We start from the raw sequence: 15,275 nt of genomic DNA, 5'->3' as shown, positions 1-15,275 counted from the left end.
AAAGCAAGTCCGTTTCCCCCACCCCTCCCCAGTCTCCACCCTACCCCCTACCCTACCGGTTGTTATCTTTTGTTTCTTTGTTGGCAGGGCAATGGGGCGGGACTGGAAGTGTCTGTGTGTTGAGCAGCAAAGATCCAAATGATTGCCTAAAGGTGAAGGTTGCTTGGAAAAGGGACGATGGGAATAAGTGTGCTCTTGATTCTTTATGTTCCACCCACCAAAGTATTCAGCTCCCAGTACTATCTCCCCTCAAAAATGCGATGGTCTGTCAATGCTCCCTCTTTACAAATAACCTGTATTGAAAGCCTGAAAGATGGGAAGACGTGGTGCTAAGATCTCCCCCTGGCGTCACCCTATGCTACCTCATTTTTGGAAACTTAAAGATCTCCCTTTGCTCTGGAGTGCAGGGATCATTCAGCCCGGAAGCTGTCCGCTGGCAGCTGTTGCCACCCTGGGAGGAGAACAGCTGGAAGCTTTGATGCGCTGCAAGATCAACTCTTCCGGTTAATTAGCGCCAGCCACAGCTCCAAACGTGCCTTACTGCAACCCCTAGTGGGCTTCCAAGGCAGTAATAGCTGGTCGTTCTGCCCAGTGTATTCTTGCAGAGGAAAATTAAAAAGTATGCGTGCACACATGCATATTTACACACAACCTTCTGTCTGCACTCAAGAAAGCCATCAGTAACCGTCTTTAGGTCGGAAACAGTTCGACTGTCCTTGTGATGATCATTTCTTTAGCTAGAGGCTGGGAGTCCCAGGGAACACATACACCGGCTCGCTATCCTTGGTGCTTTTGTGCGTGCCCAATACCTCGATGTTACTCGGGTGGAGCTGGAGGGGTAGGGGCTTAGGAGTCTGCAAAGACTCCTGTTCTTTTTCCAGTTGATGCTCTCCCCTGGCTAAGCATTTGGTATCTCCCACGGTCCTGCTTTCGCTCGGAAGCCTCGAAGAAGGCAGCTATGGGCGTCGCCGGCGCCCTTCCCGGAACAGTAAAGGCTCCTTGGAGCTGGCGCCGAAGCTTCCCCCACTTCAGCCACATCTGGTCCAGCCATGCAGATGTTAGCGGTTGGAGAGTGCCTCCACTCGAGGCGCCCCAAAGTCTCGAGCATGCCCAGTCAGGCTCCTAAGGCTCCCCAAGCGAGTTTCTGGGTGTACAAATTCCACTTCTCCGCTTTTTCGAGGAAGCTGAGGTGGGTGGGAAGGGAGGGATCCTAGGCTTGGGGCAGTGAACAGGGTTCGCCTAGGTTAGTGCCCTCCTGCCCGTCTAGGTAAGGGACAGAGCTGTTTGGGGAACCCTGGGGCTAGAGTGGCCAAGCACAGTAAAATTAAGAGCATGTCTCTCTCTCTCTCTCTCTCTCTCTCTCTCTCTCTCTCTCACACACACACACACACACACACATACACTCTTCCTTGAGGATTTTCTTAATGCTGACCTGTCCTGCTGCCCCTTGATGCACTGGGGTCATACCTTCAATGGAAGGCAATTTGGAGTTGCTCTCTTAACCTCCCCCCCCCCCCAGAGCTTGTATGTACCTAGCACCATGTTCACCTGCTTGGCTTTTCTGTAGCGCAAGGACGAATAGAAAAATAGGAGGACACCCCCCTCCCCCTTGAGTTTATCCCTCCTAAAGTTAAACTGGCAAGAGACTTATTCTTTCTTAAGTTGGTCCTGAAGCACACATTGAAGCAGTGATGGAGAGTTTTAGCGCGTATGTTCATGCTTGCGACTGAGTGTGTGTGTGTGTGTGTGTGTGTGTGTGTGTGTGTGTGTCTGTTCGCGCGCGCGTGCCTGTGTATCTGCTTGTGCACATCGTGAATGGGAAACACTGTCCCGGGTTGATTCTGAGATTAACAAACACTCCTTCTAAGTCTGCATTCCACCTCATCCTCTGAAGGAAATAATGATAAATGATAAGTGCAGGTCATGTGAGATCAGAAAACATCCTAGTGTGGTATGAAATCTAAATTTTGTTTGTCCATATTGCCTTTCGCTCGGTACCCAGCTTTCTCCTGCCCTCTCTTCACCCTCAAACACTCCTGAACCAGTCTCAGTTCCACTTCTCTTCCTCTGCTCGTTACCTGCTCCTTCAGCCCTCCTCCTCCTCCAGCTCCTCCCAGCTCAACCCCCACCTCCCGGGGCTCAGCTGCGGCTAAAACCTGGAGTCTTGGGGAAAAGAAAAGAGGGAAAAAAAAAAAAGCCTAGGCTGTGAAGCTGTCAAACCGGGCATGCTCAGTAGACAGGGCAGGTTTTTTGGTCTCGAGTAGCGGAGAAACATTTTTTGCACAACCGCGACCAGCCTTAGAGCGCGGCGGCGGCGGCCAGGGCAACATCAGCACAGCCATCAGCGGTGCAGACGCCCGGCACCCGGCCGCGCGGCGAGCTCCGGCTCAGCCTGGAGTTCACCTCCCAGTGCCCAGGAGGCTTGTCTTATCCCTTCTGATCTCTCTGTGTCTCTCTTCCTGTGTGCCTCTCTCCGTGTCTCTTTCTCTCTGTTTCTGCCTGTCTCTCTGTCTCTTTCTCTCTCTTTGTCTCTTTGTCTCTGTCTCTCTCTCTGTCTCTCTCTGTCTCTCTCTCTGTCTCTGTCTCTCTGTCTCTCTCTGTCTCTCTCTCTCTCTCTCACACACACACACACACACTCATTCACTCACTCACTTCCATACACACATACACATTATCTTGAAGAAGAAAAAAACCGACCCCCAAGCAAATACCCTCCTGGGCAGCGATCACTGGCACAACAGTAGCCAGGTTCGGTTCCTGCCCAGAAGCGACCGCGGGCTGAGAGCTCCGCCACTGCCAGCTGGAGGAGAGCGATGCGGGGGCCCGAGCGGCAGCTCGAACAGTAATGTGGATTTACAGTCATTTCCCGCAGGAACCAGCAAAGACGCCCTAAGTCCAGCGCACTTACAGCACACCAGCAGAGCTGAGTACCTGGCAAGGAGGCGGGGGACCGCACCTGAGGACATCACTGAAACTTGCGCCTGGACTAGGTAGGTCCGCTTCTTCTGGCTTACTTCCTTCCCGCTTGATCCTGCCTGCCTTCCGCCCCAAGGACTCTGGGCGAACTTCCCCCCTAGGATGTGATAGAATGCATTTGCGGATTGTGACTCCTGATCTTGAAAAGCTGGTTGCGCCCGCTCTGGGACTCCTGGTGGAGGAAACAGAGCCTCTGCAACCTTTTCTCTGGGTCTCCTTCTGCCCCCAGGGATCTGGACCTCTCAGGAGAGATGGGAGATTGGCCTTGTTGTTAGTTTAGGCTTCCAGCGGGCACTAGGGACACTGTCCTTTGAAGGTTTCGTGGGTTTCCCAGGTGGCACTTTTACCATCCAACTCCTTCAGTACTGTAAGAGGGCTGTTCGCCTCCGCTTTCGCGCAGACCAAAGCACTCTAACAAGTGGACCAAGATGTTTGGAGTGGCAGGTGGGGAGGCTGTACCCCCCAAAAGAAGGAGATGATCACCTCCTTCATTACTTCCACCTGGAGCATCCACCAAGGTTCTGCCACTCGGGGTCACCTACTACTCTCTCTGAAAGAAGATGCCCAAGGGCTAGAACATACTGTAGAACCTGTTTGCTTCCGAATTGCTATTCCACCCTCACTTGGGGAGTTCCAGCTCTAGGAGAATGCCAGGACCCTCACTGAGGCCCCACCCAATGTGTTATCCAATCTCCCAATCTGTGTCAAAGGAAATAATCCTAACGGGGCACTGGGTGCTTCAGTAGCCATCGGCGTTGGCTTTAACCATACGCTCATCTGTGCGGGATTGTGTGTTTCTGCATTTCATCCTGAAAACCTGGTGTCTAGAATTCAGCAATAGCCAGTACATCTGCCGAGAGCCAAGCACCCGCTAGGCATGCCTGGGGAAATGTAACCTCAGCTTCTCCCATTCCGGGAACAGGCGGATTGCCAATTCAGTTTTAAGATGCTTTGCCTAGAGGTGTGGAAAGAACCTTAGCGCTACTTGGTGAGCGGATGTGCTAGAAACCAGTAGCCTATTTAAACATTTCAGCAAACCGGGTGCAGCTGATTGTTTACAATTGCAGAGACAGCCGATCTCACTCCACTAGTGGATGTCCTGTCCATGTCTGTTTCGCCACTGGCAGAATAGGGGCGGGGGCCAGAGCTGGCTTGCAGCTAGTACTTGCATTTGGCAGCATTGGGTTTAGCAGATCTGCATCACTGCTGCTGGAGACATGCTAATATGGTTCAAAAAAAAAAAAAAAAAAACTCTACTTGAGTACAAAGCAATTGGTCAGGATTTGTCTCAAACTTCTCAGTTTTTTCTGAGCACACTAACCTAGTCGTATATTTATAGTGGTCCAAAGAAACAGGAAGAGAAGTTCCCTGTGCCACAGGAGAGAAATTAAATGTCATTTGAATGAAGACACCAAAAGCAAAGGATGTGCCCCAGAGAACTTTAATAGGTATCCTTAGATGAGCATTTAATTGATCATATTTCCGGTAAGGATTACAGGCAGCTTCCTTGAATTGGAGATTGTTGTTTTATAATTATAATTAGCAAGCCAGGTACACTGCACTGTAAGCATCAATTGCTACTTTAGTCTGTTCCGTGAAGACATTGCAAATGTCTGCTCTATTGTACCTTTGGTTGAAAAAAAAATCCTATATACCTTCATCCTCTGAAATCTTCTGACCTGTAGCAGAGGGCACGGGAATAGTGTCAAATGATAGCACAACCTAAAAGGGTTTGAAAGCTCATTTTTAATGAAAAGACTGTCCACGGCTTTAACTTCTTCTCAGTAATTATCCTGCACTTGTTTACTTGCTTACCCCTGCCATGTATTCTATGTATCTCCCAATGTGTGTGTATGAGGGGATGAATTTGCATAAGGCTTCATATGGCTCTTAAAAGTAGATACCAGAATAGCAAAACCCAAGTTTTGACATTTTTATCCAAATTTGAAAGACTTTTAAAATGATATGTTGAATAATTTACTATTGCAAAGTTCTTAAAGGGTAGTCAAAGATTTTCAGGTATGCTAAAATAAGGTTGCAAACTTTTGATGCTAATAAAATAAAGCCATAAAGTGCATTTGCAAAGTGGTTCAGGTATTTTCTAAAATGAGCCCATGCTCTAGATATTAATTAAAACTTTACAGGTTGTTCATCATAATTTTCTAAAAAAAAAAATCAGGTGTTTCTGCTAAACAACTATATAAATGAATACTCAACATAATACATTTGATAATGACAATAATAAAATTTGCTTTCTAGAACAATAACAGAAATTTAGGGGAAACACGGGATTAAATGATATGGTGTTTACAATTAGAGCAAGGACTCAATTATAGAGTAAGAATAGATAGACATAGCAGTTGATAAATTAGAGAGAAAGCTTAAAGGAAAACATTGTTTTGTAGAATCATGGTGCTGTGATGATGGCTAACTGAACATCCAAATATTCAAACATATTAGTGTACTGAAAAGGTAAATCATAGTGTATGGAATTATCAACTACCTCAAGGCCCTGCTTCAAAGTTTGAATGTCCTAAAGGTCTCAGTGATTGAGTTCTGCTATCATATGTTTAAGTAACATTGACATGATCATAGCTTCCCTTATCATTGTACCTTTCTCCTGCCTTTATACAGATTCTTGCTGAAAGAGAACAACATAGCCGTCACATTCATTCTGTATGATACTATTTTTGATGATCAAACTGAAAATTACTATTTGATGTTACTTTTGAAAACAAAAACAATGGGATTTTATTTTCTATGACAGTTTTAGAAACTTAAAAGCGGTGAGAAATTTTAGTGACAACTAACATAAAAAAATGTTTTTGATTTTATGCTGGAGATAGGCTTTCAGAATTCATGCAATGTTCGCCTGAAGCTCCCAGTTCCTGAAAGCCCATCAGTTTCCGATTTAAGTAAAGCTCTTAACTCTTCAGTATACATTTTGATTGATCATTTCCCTAAGGTTTGCAAAAATATGTTAATTTATTAGTTATGAATATATTTACTTATGAATGACTTGAGGTCAAGATAACATTGGTACTTTGAGTACCTGATTCAAAGATATTTTTAATTGAAATATTTTTATCATATTAGTCATACTTGTTACATCCTCATACCCACCCCCCCCCCCCCACACACACACACACACACATACACTTTCTTGGAAGGAATCGTCCAAGATTTCTTAGCTATTTCTATTCATTGGCTTATTTTATTTACATTACATGTATATAATTCTTAATTTTCTGAATTTTAAAGCCAAATGTAATGATTTGTGAATATTTTACAAAGCTTCCACATCACTTATCATTTGGTAACAATTCTGAGTTGGGTTATAAGCACAACTACAGGTAGATAAAATGATAAAAGCTATTGCCATATGACTACCAGCATATATCCATAACTTCAAATGTGAGTGCTATAATGAAAATTAAACAAATTTACATTTCAGAATTGTTCCACATAAACAATAACTGATTTCAATCACCTGCAGACTACTAGGTTAGATCCTTCTTTTTAATGGAGGTTGAGCTTATGTTTTCGTCCTTTAAGAAATGAAACAACCTTCTTACGGGATATAATGCTTAGCTATTGTTAATAAATAAAATTAAGGCCTGAATCACCTGGCTTAAGTTTATTTATATTTCTTTTAGTTTTTTTTTGTTTGTTTTTCTGTTTTTGTTCCTGATGATTGCTGTTAATGCAGAGAACAGTAAATACTAACTAGCACCATGTGCAGTTAGAGCAGGTGAATGTTATAAAAGGTTTTACCCAGCTTTTGATTATTGTGAACAATCTTGATGGTTCAACCATAGCTGTCTCCTCAGTATCAGTGTTCAATTATGTAGCTTATAGTAATATTGTAGTTTGCTACATGTGGTTTAGTATGATTAAGCAAATCCAAAGATATTGTTTAAATAGAAAACTCATAGAAAATAGGACTGAATAAATTTAAATATAATGGTATGAACTGAAAATCATTGTAAAACATACATGTTCATTTATCTGCTAATATTTGCATTAATAATTCAACCAACTCATTTTATTTAGTCATAGCAAAAAATTACAGTTGATGAGGATCACTGATATTTTAAAAATAGTAACATTAATAAAAATTTAAAACTATAAAATTCATATGTAACTTTAATTCTTATTTCTAGACCTGAAAGTATAATCTTGGATAATTTATAACTTTAAAAATATTCTGAATTATATTTCCTGCCCAAGCACCTACTTTTGGTAAACAATAGCATATGGTAAAATGTGTGTATATGCCAAATAGCCACTACCTCCTGGATGATGTTTTTAAAGTGATGTAATGATTCTGAAATATTAGGCTTTTCTCTCCTACCCTAATCTAACTGTAAGAATGAAGAGTTAACTAGAAAATCAAGACATCAATATGTATTAAGAAACTGTTATCAGATTAGTGGATCATTTTTTTGAATTTGTTTCTTAGGAGCCTTCTTATTTGTGTTTCTCAGAGGTCTGTAACATGATTAATATGCTTTCTGGGTATTTATGATTGTATCTGAGACTCTATGATTATACCTTGGTAAGACCCAAATGTCTGCATGCAACAGCCAACTGTTTGGGACAATTCAGACTAACCTCTGATTGATCAAGAAAATGTTTTCCTCAGGGTCTGAGTGTTTTGGAATCATTTAACAGGACGATGACCACTGATATCTTTGCAGGAAAAGAAAACATGCAAAACAAAAAATGGCGTCCTAGAGCCTTCTCTGAATTATATAAGATGCTACTGGCATCCCCCAACTAATACAAAACCAAAAGCATACTGACTGGTCTTTGCTAGAACAGAGAAAATGCAACAATTTAACTTTAATCTGTAATTCTTATACATCACCCTCCACCCCGTGATTTATCAGTTTAGAAATTAAATTAATGGGATTGATATGTTAGCTTCTTATGATTTTCTATATCTCATTTCCCAACAGTCCTTCTACTGCCATGGAAACTAGATGGCACAGACAGCGGAGAGTCACTCATTCAGAACAGGAGCCTCCTTTTTAATTTCATGTCAGCCTGTTGGTCCCTGAAAGTAACTGAAAAGGTTGGAACAATGAATTTGTCAGAAATATATTATTAAGCGGAGCAAAATTTCTGCCAATTTTTTCTTAGGATTTTATTTGTAAACCTCTTCTGTTTCTACTCATCAAGCAGTTCTTTCAAAGTAGTCATAGAAATAGAGGTTTGATTTGACTATTCTTGTTGGTATTTATGTAGTCTACAACTCATTTTTGTTCTAATAGAGCATTCACAGCTTTAAAATAGTTTCGTAATAATGATTACATTGGAAAATATGTTCTTTCAAATTTTGAGTCTGTAGACTTTGAAGAACCCTACTTAGTTATCACAGTAAAACTAAATACAAGTGGTACTTGAATTTTCCAGTACTATGGGTTATTTTCCCTTTTTAAATAGAAAAGCAGTTCTGTTAAAATATCTATGTCCCACTTTTTTTTTTATTAGAGACCACATGTATTTGAATGCATTTATTTGGAATTTGTAGAATTATTGTACTCATCCCTATAAAGCATGCAGATTGTTTTAATTTTAATCAACTAAGTTGTCATTTGATAAGTAGTCAACAATGAGGAAATTGCCTTTTAATGTTTCTCATATTTTGTTCTAACATTTTTGTGGCTGATTAAAACTTATAAAATTGAATTTTAGAATCACAGTCTCTAATATGAGCTGAACTGAATCTCATGCTGTCTTTTGCAATGCCAGCTATACGTTCTGAGAATCTAATGGGTTTTCTTGCAAATTATTGTTTCAAACTTTTTTTTAATATTATAGCTAAGAAAAAGCAATTCCTTAGTGAAGATTTTTTGTAATGAAAAAAGGCATATTTGTTTGTCATATAAAGATCAGAAGGTCTTTAATGTTTTAAATGAATACACACACACACACACACACACACACACACATATATATATATATATATATATATATATATATATATATACTAGACAGAATTATGAGTGATAGAATAGGGTAATTATTTAAAATTTTAGAAAAAACAGTTGTTTACAGTTTTGTATAATAGGAAATATTGAGAATATTAGTATCCTGTGGCTGGATTTTGAAATGCATATATTTTATTAGCTGTTTTGTTGCTATTTTCTTATTTGAGCTAAAGCTATATAATGACAAAACCAAAAACTAGGTCACTCATCACTGCTGCACATGTAGAGTACCTAATACTTGAATCATCTCTATCACTTTGATTTTTTTAAACTTTATGCAAATACTTGACAGTTTAGGGGAATAATGAAATAGTATATTAACTATTTGGCTCAAACTATCTGATAAATCACATTTTGTTGTATAGCCAAATGCTCAAGTTTGGAGAAATGATAGCCTTCATTTCTCGTTTCAAAGTATAATATACTTACTATTCAATTGTTTTCCTATTTAGATGAAATATATTATCAATATTGAGTGTGCTGATGCAGATAGAGTCACTCTCAGTAGAATTCAAATATGGCTATATTAAAGAAACTCCCATTTTCACTTTTTTGGGAAATAGTTTAGTGTTTTTAGCTGCCTATATGAATGAGGGTTTGTATATTGGCCAAAATAAAAGTAAATTACTCTCCATTTGCATACTTAAGGGAAAAATCTTATTACTGGCTAAGGTCACAGAGAAAATTTCCCAGTTGCATGGTTTTTGTCTAATTGGTGGATTCTAAGTACAACTATTACCTCTAATGTTTCTATCTGGTTTAGACACCTGTCAAAGAGAAGGTGCCAGATTAAATGGACAATTGGTTTATTAGATATCACCACCCCTGCATCCCAGCTGCATGTAGACATTTAAAGAAAATTCTTCCATTTTTCAGCTAAAATAGAAAAAAATACTACAGATGGCCCATCTCAATAATCCACATTTTTTCAGGTACATTTAAAATTAAATGTCCTAAGAGATGATTAATTCAGGAAAGTTATTGATAATGAACTCATCTTATGCTACACATCCTTTGCACCCATGATGATGCCTTATTAAAGGTGTCTCAATCTTGCTAATTACCACCTGTGTTTAAATATAGAGGTGTATAAATACACTACAACTGCACAGTGGCTGGAAGCATTCTAAACCTGAAATTTTGGCTCTATTCCTAGCTAACTTAGTTCCTATCAACAAAATGTTTCTGATCAAGATTTTCAATTTATAGTCTGCACATTATGTCCCTTACTTTTAATGTTAGTGATTTCCTTTTCTAAAGCTGCTTTGCTTAATTGCAAACATTTGAGAGATATTGATGTGTGATCTCCTGCTTTATTAAGTAGCCCCAAAATATAAATGTGTTTGCTTGTGTGTGTTTGTGTTTGTGTTTGTGTGTGTGTGTGTGTGTGTGTGTGTTCATAAGATTGCTTTCTCTGGGGAATATTTATTAAAAGTATATATATACATTTCACATCAATTTCACAAACATTGTGTACAGACACATAACAATCTCCTCTGTTGCTACTATATACTATAAAGGACTATGCTTCTTTGACTGAGCCTCCACTACATCTATAAAGCTTTAAGCAGCATAAGACAATTTAGGTAGAATTTCTAGGCAAGTCAAACAAAGAAAATTATTTTGAGAAGATAGTTTTAATTTTACTAATGAGATCTAGTTACCTTTAAGAAAAAGGGCTATGCAATTGAGTAGGAGGTGTAACAACATACACATTTTCTGGATTTGAATTCTTTTCATGTTACATTTTTTTATATTTATGTGTGTGCACATGTAGAAATATACATATGCTATTTGTAAAGGTCAGAAGACAAAGTAAAGAAGTAAGAATTCTATTCTACTTGCACCATGTGGGTATTGAAAATTGGACTCAGGCCACTGGGCAGGATCACAAGTGCCTTTCCTCCTGAGACATCTTGCCAGCCCTGGATTTATATTCTTTATTGAAGGCTTTACTTTGAGTATACTTCTTAAAATATTTCATATTTTTGAATTTCTGATGGTTAGTATGAGAAAATCACATCATGTAGGTGTAACACCATTTAAATTTGGATTGGAATCCAAGAAGTGTTAACACCAGCATGCTACTTTTTAATTATCATCATTTTGTCCTGGTCTCCTATTTAAGATTTAACAACTTGTGAAAGTGAGATAATTTCAATGTAAACAATTAGAATCCAGTACAAGGGAAATATTTTAATGGTTAACTTATCACAACAAAAGGAATTTTCACAATGTAGGTTTTGAATATGGAATACAACATAGTTAGGCAAATGTATAAAATATGAGAGAATACTTGTCCCACAGATTCAGTAAAATACTTAGTGGGACTTGGCTGCTAAAGGCACAGAGCAATATAATTACTATTTACAGAATTTAGGAATAATTGGTTTTATATTTCCATTCATTTCCTCTAAAGGAGCTTTAGTTGTCATGTGGTGACCCCTTCTTTTAACAAAAGCTTCAGTTTTACATAAATTTTGTCATATACCAAAGAACACTCTTCATGAATAAAGCTTTTCATGTGATAATTTTTAATGTACTTGATAAACTTTTACACATGCCTCTATTTAGCTAACTGTACAAACTTATTCAAAAGACTTACCTATTTTTGAAGACAAACATATATAGGTCTAATATGATCATGTAAGGAATTCTCTAAAAGCAATAACCAGAATATTGTGAAAACTCAAACATGATAAAGCTTTATAAAGGATAGACTGCTTAAATTAATTCTTTTTTTAGATTTGTAAAGTCTCTCTCGCTCTTCTCTCTCTCTCTCCTGTTCTCAATCTCGCTCTCGCTCTGTGTGTGTGTGTGTGTGTGTGTGTGTGTGTGTGTATGTGTGTGTGTGTGTGTGTGTGTGTGTGTGTGTGTGTGTGTGTGTGTGAAATGTGTATTCAGGAGCCCATGGAGGCCCCCAAAGAGTGTCAGATACCCTGAAACCATTACAAGTATTTTTGAGGTGCCTGATATGGATGCTAATAACTAAAATTGAATCCTCTAGAGGAGTAATATACGTTCATAATGGCCAAGCCATTTTTCCTGTATCCTTAAATTAATTCTTACTGAGTACCCCTGGATATTTTAGTTAGACCTGTGCTTCTCAACCTTCCTATTGCTGAAACATTTTAGTACAGTCAGTTCCTTATGTTATGGTGACCCCCAAACATAAAATTATTTTGTTGCTACTTCATATCTTTAATATTGCTACTGTTATGAATTTTAATGTACATATCTGATATACAGGATATTTGATATATAACTCAGAAAGGGGTAATAATGCACATGTTGAGAACCACTGATAGAGACTAGAAAGACTCCCATCCTGCATGGTATAAGGGCTATGAAAGGGCACAGGCTAAGCTAGATACAGAGCATACCTACTCAGGATAAAAGTACTTTCTATCTAGGTTTGAAGAACAAGATCAAACATAATTTCTCATTTGGTATTCCTGCATGTGCCTAGTACTGGTGTTTAGTACTTACATACAGAATGGATCAACTTATTTGTATGGAGTGTTATTCTAGAAAAAGTAATTTTCCTGATGCTTATTTAAAAAAAACAAACAAACAGGAAAGTTGCTATATTTAAAAGCAGAAATTATCTATATTGTTGAATTGGTGGAAGGTTTTAAGATAGCATTGGGGTGACCACTTATACTAATTTACTCTCTTACCGTGATTAATAAAATGACCAAAAGCAAATCAGGAAGGAAAGGTTCTATTTTAACTTACAGATTATATTAATCGTTGAGGGAAGTCAGGACAATAGCTGGAGGCAAGAATCAGGAGATAGGAACAGACTCAAAAGCCAGAGAGGAAGGCTTTTTACTGAGTTGCACCCTAAGACATGCTTATTTAGCCTCATCATACAACCCAAGCTAGGTGCCACGCATAGTGGGCTGGGCCTTCCTAGACCAATTAGAAATCAAGAAAATGCCACATAGACATGGCCACAAGCTAACCTGATTAAAGCATTCCCAGAGTTGAGTTGTTTCTTCCTAGGAGTGTGATTCTTTTAAAAAGGTAATTCCTATATGGAGGATAGGTTAAACTGGATTAAGAGTGAGATATGTGAAGAGACTATACTGCAAGTGTAAAAGTTTCTCAGGATGTGGACCAAAACGTGACAGTGACAATGAAGAGAAGAGAATATGGAACCTACTGTAAAACTCATTATGCAATATAAGGACTGCAAAAGAAAAAAAAATGTTTGAGTGGGCAATGAGGTGAGGTTTGGATTTATTTAATGGGCAATAGCACAAAGACATCCAGACAGAATTAGATTTTAGATTATTTAAATTGAATTATCAGTTCTGAAGGTAGATATTTGGGTACCATCAGCAAACACAGTCATTAAACTTCCAAGAATGAGTACTTAGGATCCCCTACAGACTGTAGAGAAAATAGGAAGGGAACAGTTTCAGAAATATTGCACTAAGGATGTTAGAAACCCAAGAGGAAGTATTCCATGGGAAGTTATGATATAAGCCAGGAGGAAAACAAAACAATGAAATAAAAATAAAATCTAAGTGCACAAGGTTTTGTACATGCCACTAGGTAAAGGGCATGAAAAATATAATGCATGAGAGAAAACACAAATGCAAATTGTTCTTTTTAAAGTCAAATTTTGCCGGGCTGTGGTGGCGCATGCCTTTAATCCTAGCACTTGGGAGGCAGAGCCAGGCAGATTTCTGAGTTCGAGGCCAGCCTGTTCTACAAAGTGAGTTCCAGGACAGCCAGGGCTATACAAAGAAATCCTGTATCAAAAAAAGCAAGCAAGCAAACAAACAAAGGACAAATTTCAGTAATCAAAAGAAATTCTATTATATATCTGTGAAATTTCAGATGTGAAAAGTGAATAACTTCTTATGATGTGTATAGATATGCATGTATACTTGCAATATAGAAACAATACAGAAAACTATATATGTGAGAAATTTATTAATAAGATAATACAGTTGTGCAAGGCCGAATTCTTAAGAGTCATTCCTCGGGCATGGTGGTGCACACCTTTAATCCCAGCACTTGGGAGGCAGAGGCAGGTGAATTTCTGAGTTCAAGGCCAGCCTAGTCTACAGAGTGAGTTCCAGGACAGCCAAGGCTACACAGAGAAACCCTGTCTTGAAAAAAACAAAAAACAAAAACAAAAAACAAACAAACAAACAAACAAAACCCCAAACAACAACAGCAACAACAAAAGTGTCATTCCTGCCAGGTAAAACCTATAATCAAATCAATTAACAAATGGCTAACTCATTTGATTCTACCTGCAAACTCTAGTGTTTAAAAATGAGTCATTTTTTCCCCTGCTAATCATTAACACTCTCAACCAAGCCATTGTTTTTTAATTAGGACTGGGTTATAGTATTCACAAAGATTCATCCATCGATTGTTGTCCCTCTATGATTTTCGACACCACAGCCAGTATGATTTTTAAATTTCATTAAGCTCTGTGTTTTTATCTCTTCTTTACTTCAATCTTCATCCTACAATCTACAATCAAACATACCACTTATAAGATACAATTTAAATATTTAAGAAAAAATATCAAGGCCTTCATTATTTTGCTATCAGACTATGTACTGTATTTCCTATCCAAACTTGCTCAAAACCTTCTATACACTTTGTCTTCTGCTTTGTTTCTGAAACATACCATGAATGGTTTGTCACTCAGGAACTTTAGGCATGCATTTTCTTCTCTTAGTTTGAAATATTTTTCCATATTCCTACTGGTTGTATTTCTCATTTTATTCATACATTTAAATTATTATCCTTTCATCATAACTGTATCCTCTCCCTTTTGCATTGATTTGTGTTATACTTCTTCATTTTCTCTCCCATTCTCTACCTCTATTTTCTTTCTTATTAGTTAGAACTACTTGGAATCTTACTGTGGTTTAGTTTGTTTATAATTTATCAACTCCTCTAGCATACGGGATCCATGGGGCCATGAGCTACTTGCCTTTTTATTTACCACTACATCCATCCATATAAAATAGAATAGTGCCCTACATGTAGGAAGTGCTTAGGAAATATCACTTTAATAAGAGATAATAAAGACCTGATGGAACACTAATTGGTAGAGATTTGACAGTTTTCTGCAAAATAATTAAGAATTTTGTACACAGCAACTATGGTGGTAGATTACCAGTGGAACATTTGTCTAGCATATGTAGACCCTGTGTTGTAGTACCACAAAAACAATATTGTTATCACTTGTCCCAGGAACTTTACTTCTGAGAATCTGTCCTAATGTAAGATAAAATTCATTTGCAAAGTTTTTTTTTCACAGAACAT

The 15,275-nt window shown here is 38.3% G+C and overlaps 1 protein-coding gene across 7 annotated transcripts in view; it reads left to right on the top strand.

Annotated features, from left to right (window-relative positions):
* Nucleotides 1–2,109: 2,109 nt before the first annotated feature.
* The window catches only part of Tenm1 (teneurin transmembrane protein 1), a 901,303-nt gene continuing 888,137 nt past the window's right edge, over nt 2,110–15,275 (top strand). For 5 of the 7 annotated variants that reach the window (XM_011251006.3, XM_006541491.4, XM_006541492.4 and 2 more), the window contains exon 1: nt 2,110–2,990. The gene's annotated coding sequence lies outside the window, so the exon portion shown is untranslated. Of the gene's footprint in view, nt 2,991–7,937; nt 8,054–15,275 lie in introns of all 7 variants that reach the window. The other 2 variants (XM_017318484.2, XM_011251007.3) reach the window with 1 other exon arrangement.

The sequence above is a fragment of the Mus musculus genome, chromosome X, assembly GCF_000001635.26.
Source record: "Mus musculus strain C57BL/6J chromosome X, GRCm38.p6 C57BL/6J".
Lineage (NCBI taxonomy): Eukaryota > Metazoa > Chordata > Mammalia > Rodentia > Muridae > Mus > Mus musculus.
The sequence above is the reverse complement of the archived record's forward strand: the minus strand, read 5'-3'. Positions and strand labels throughout refer to the sequence as shown.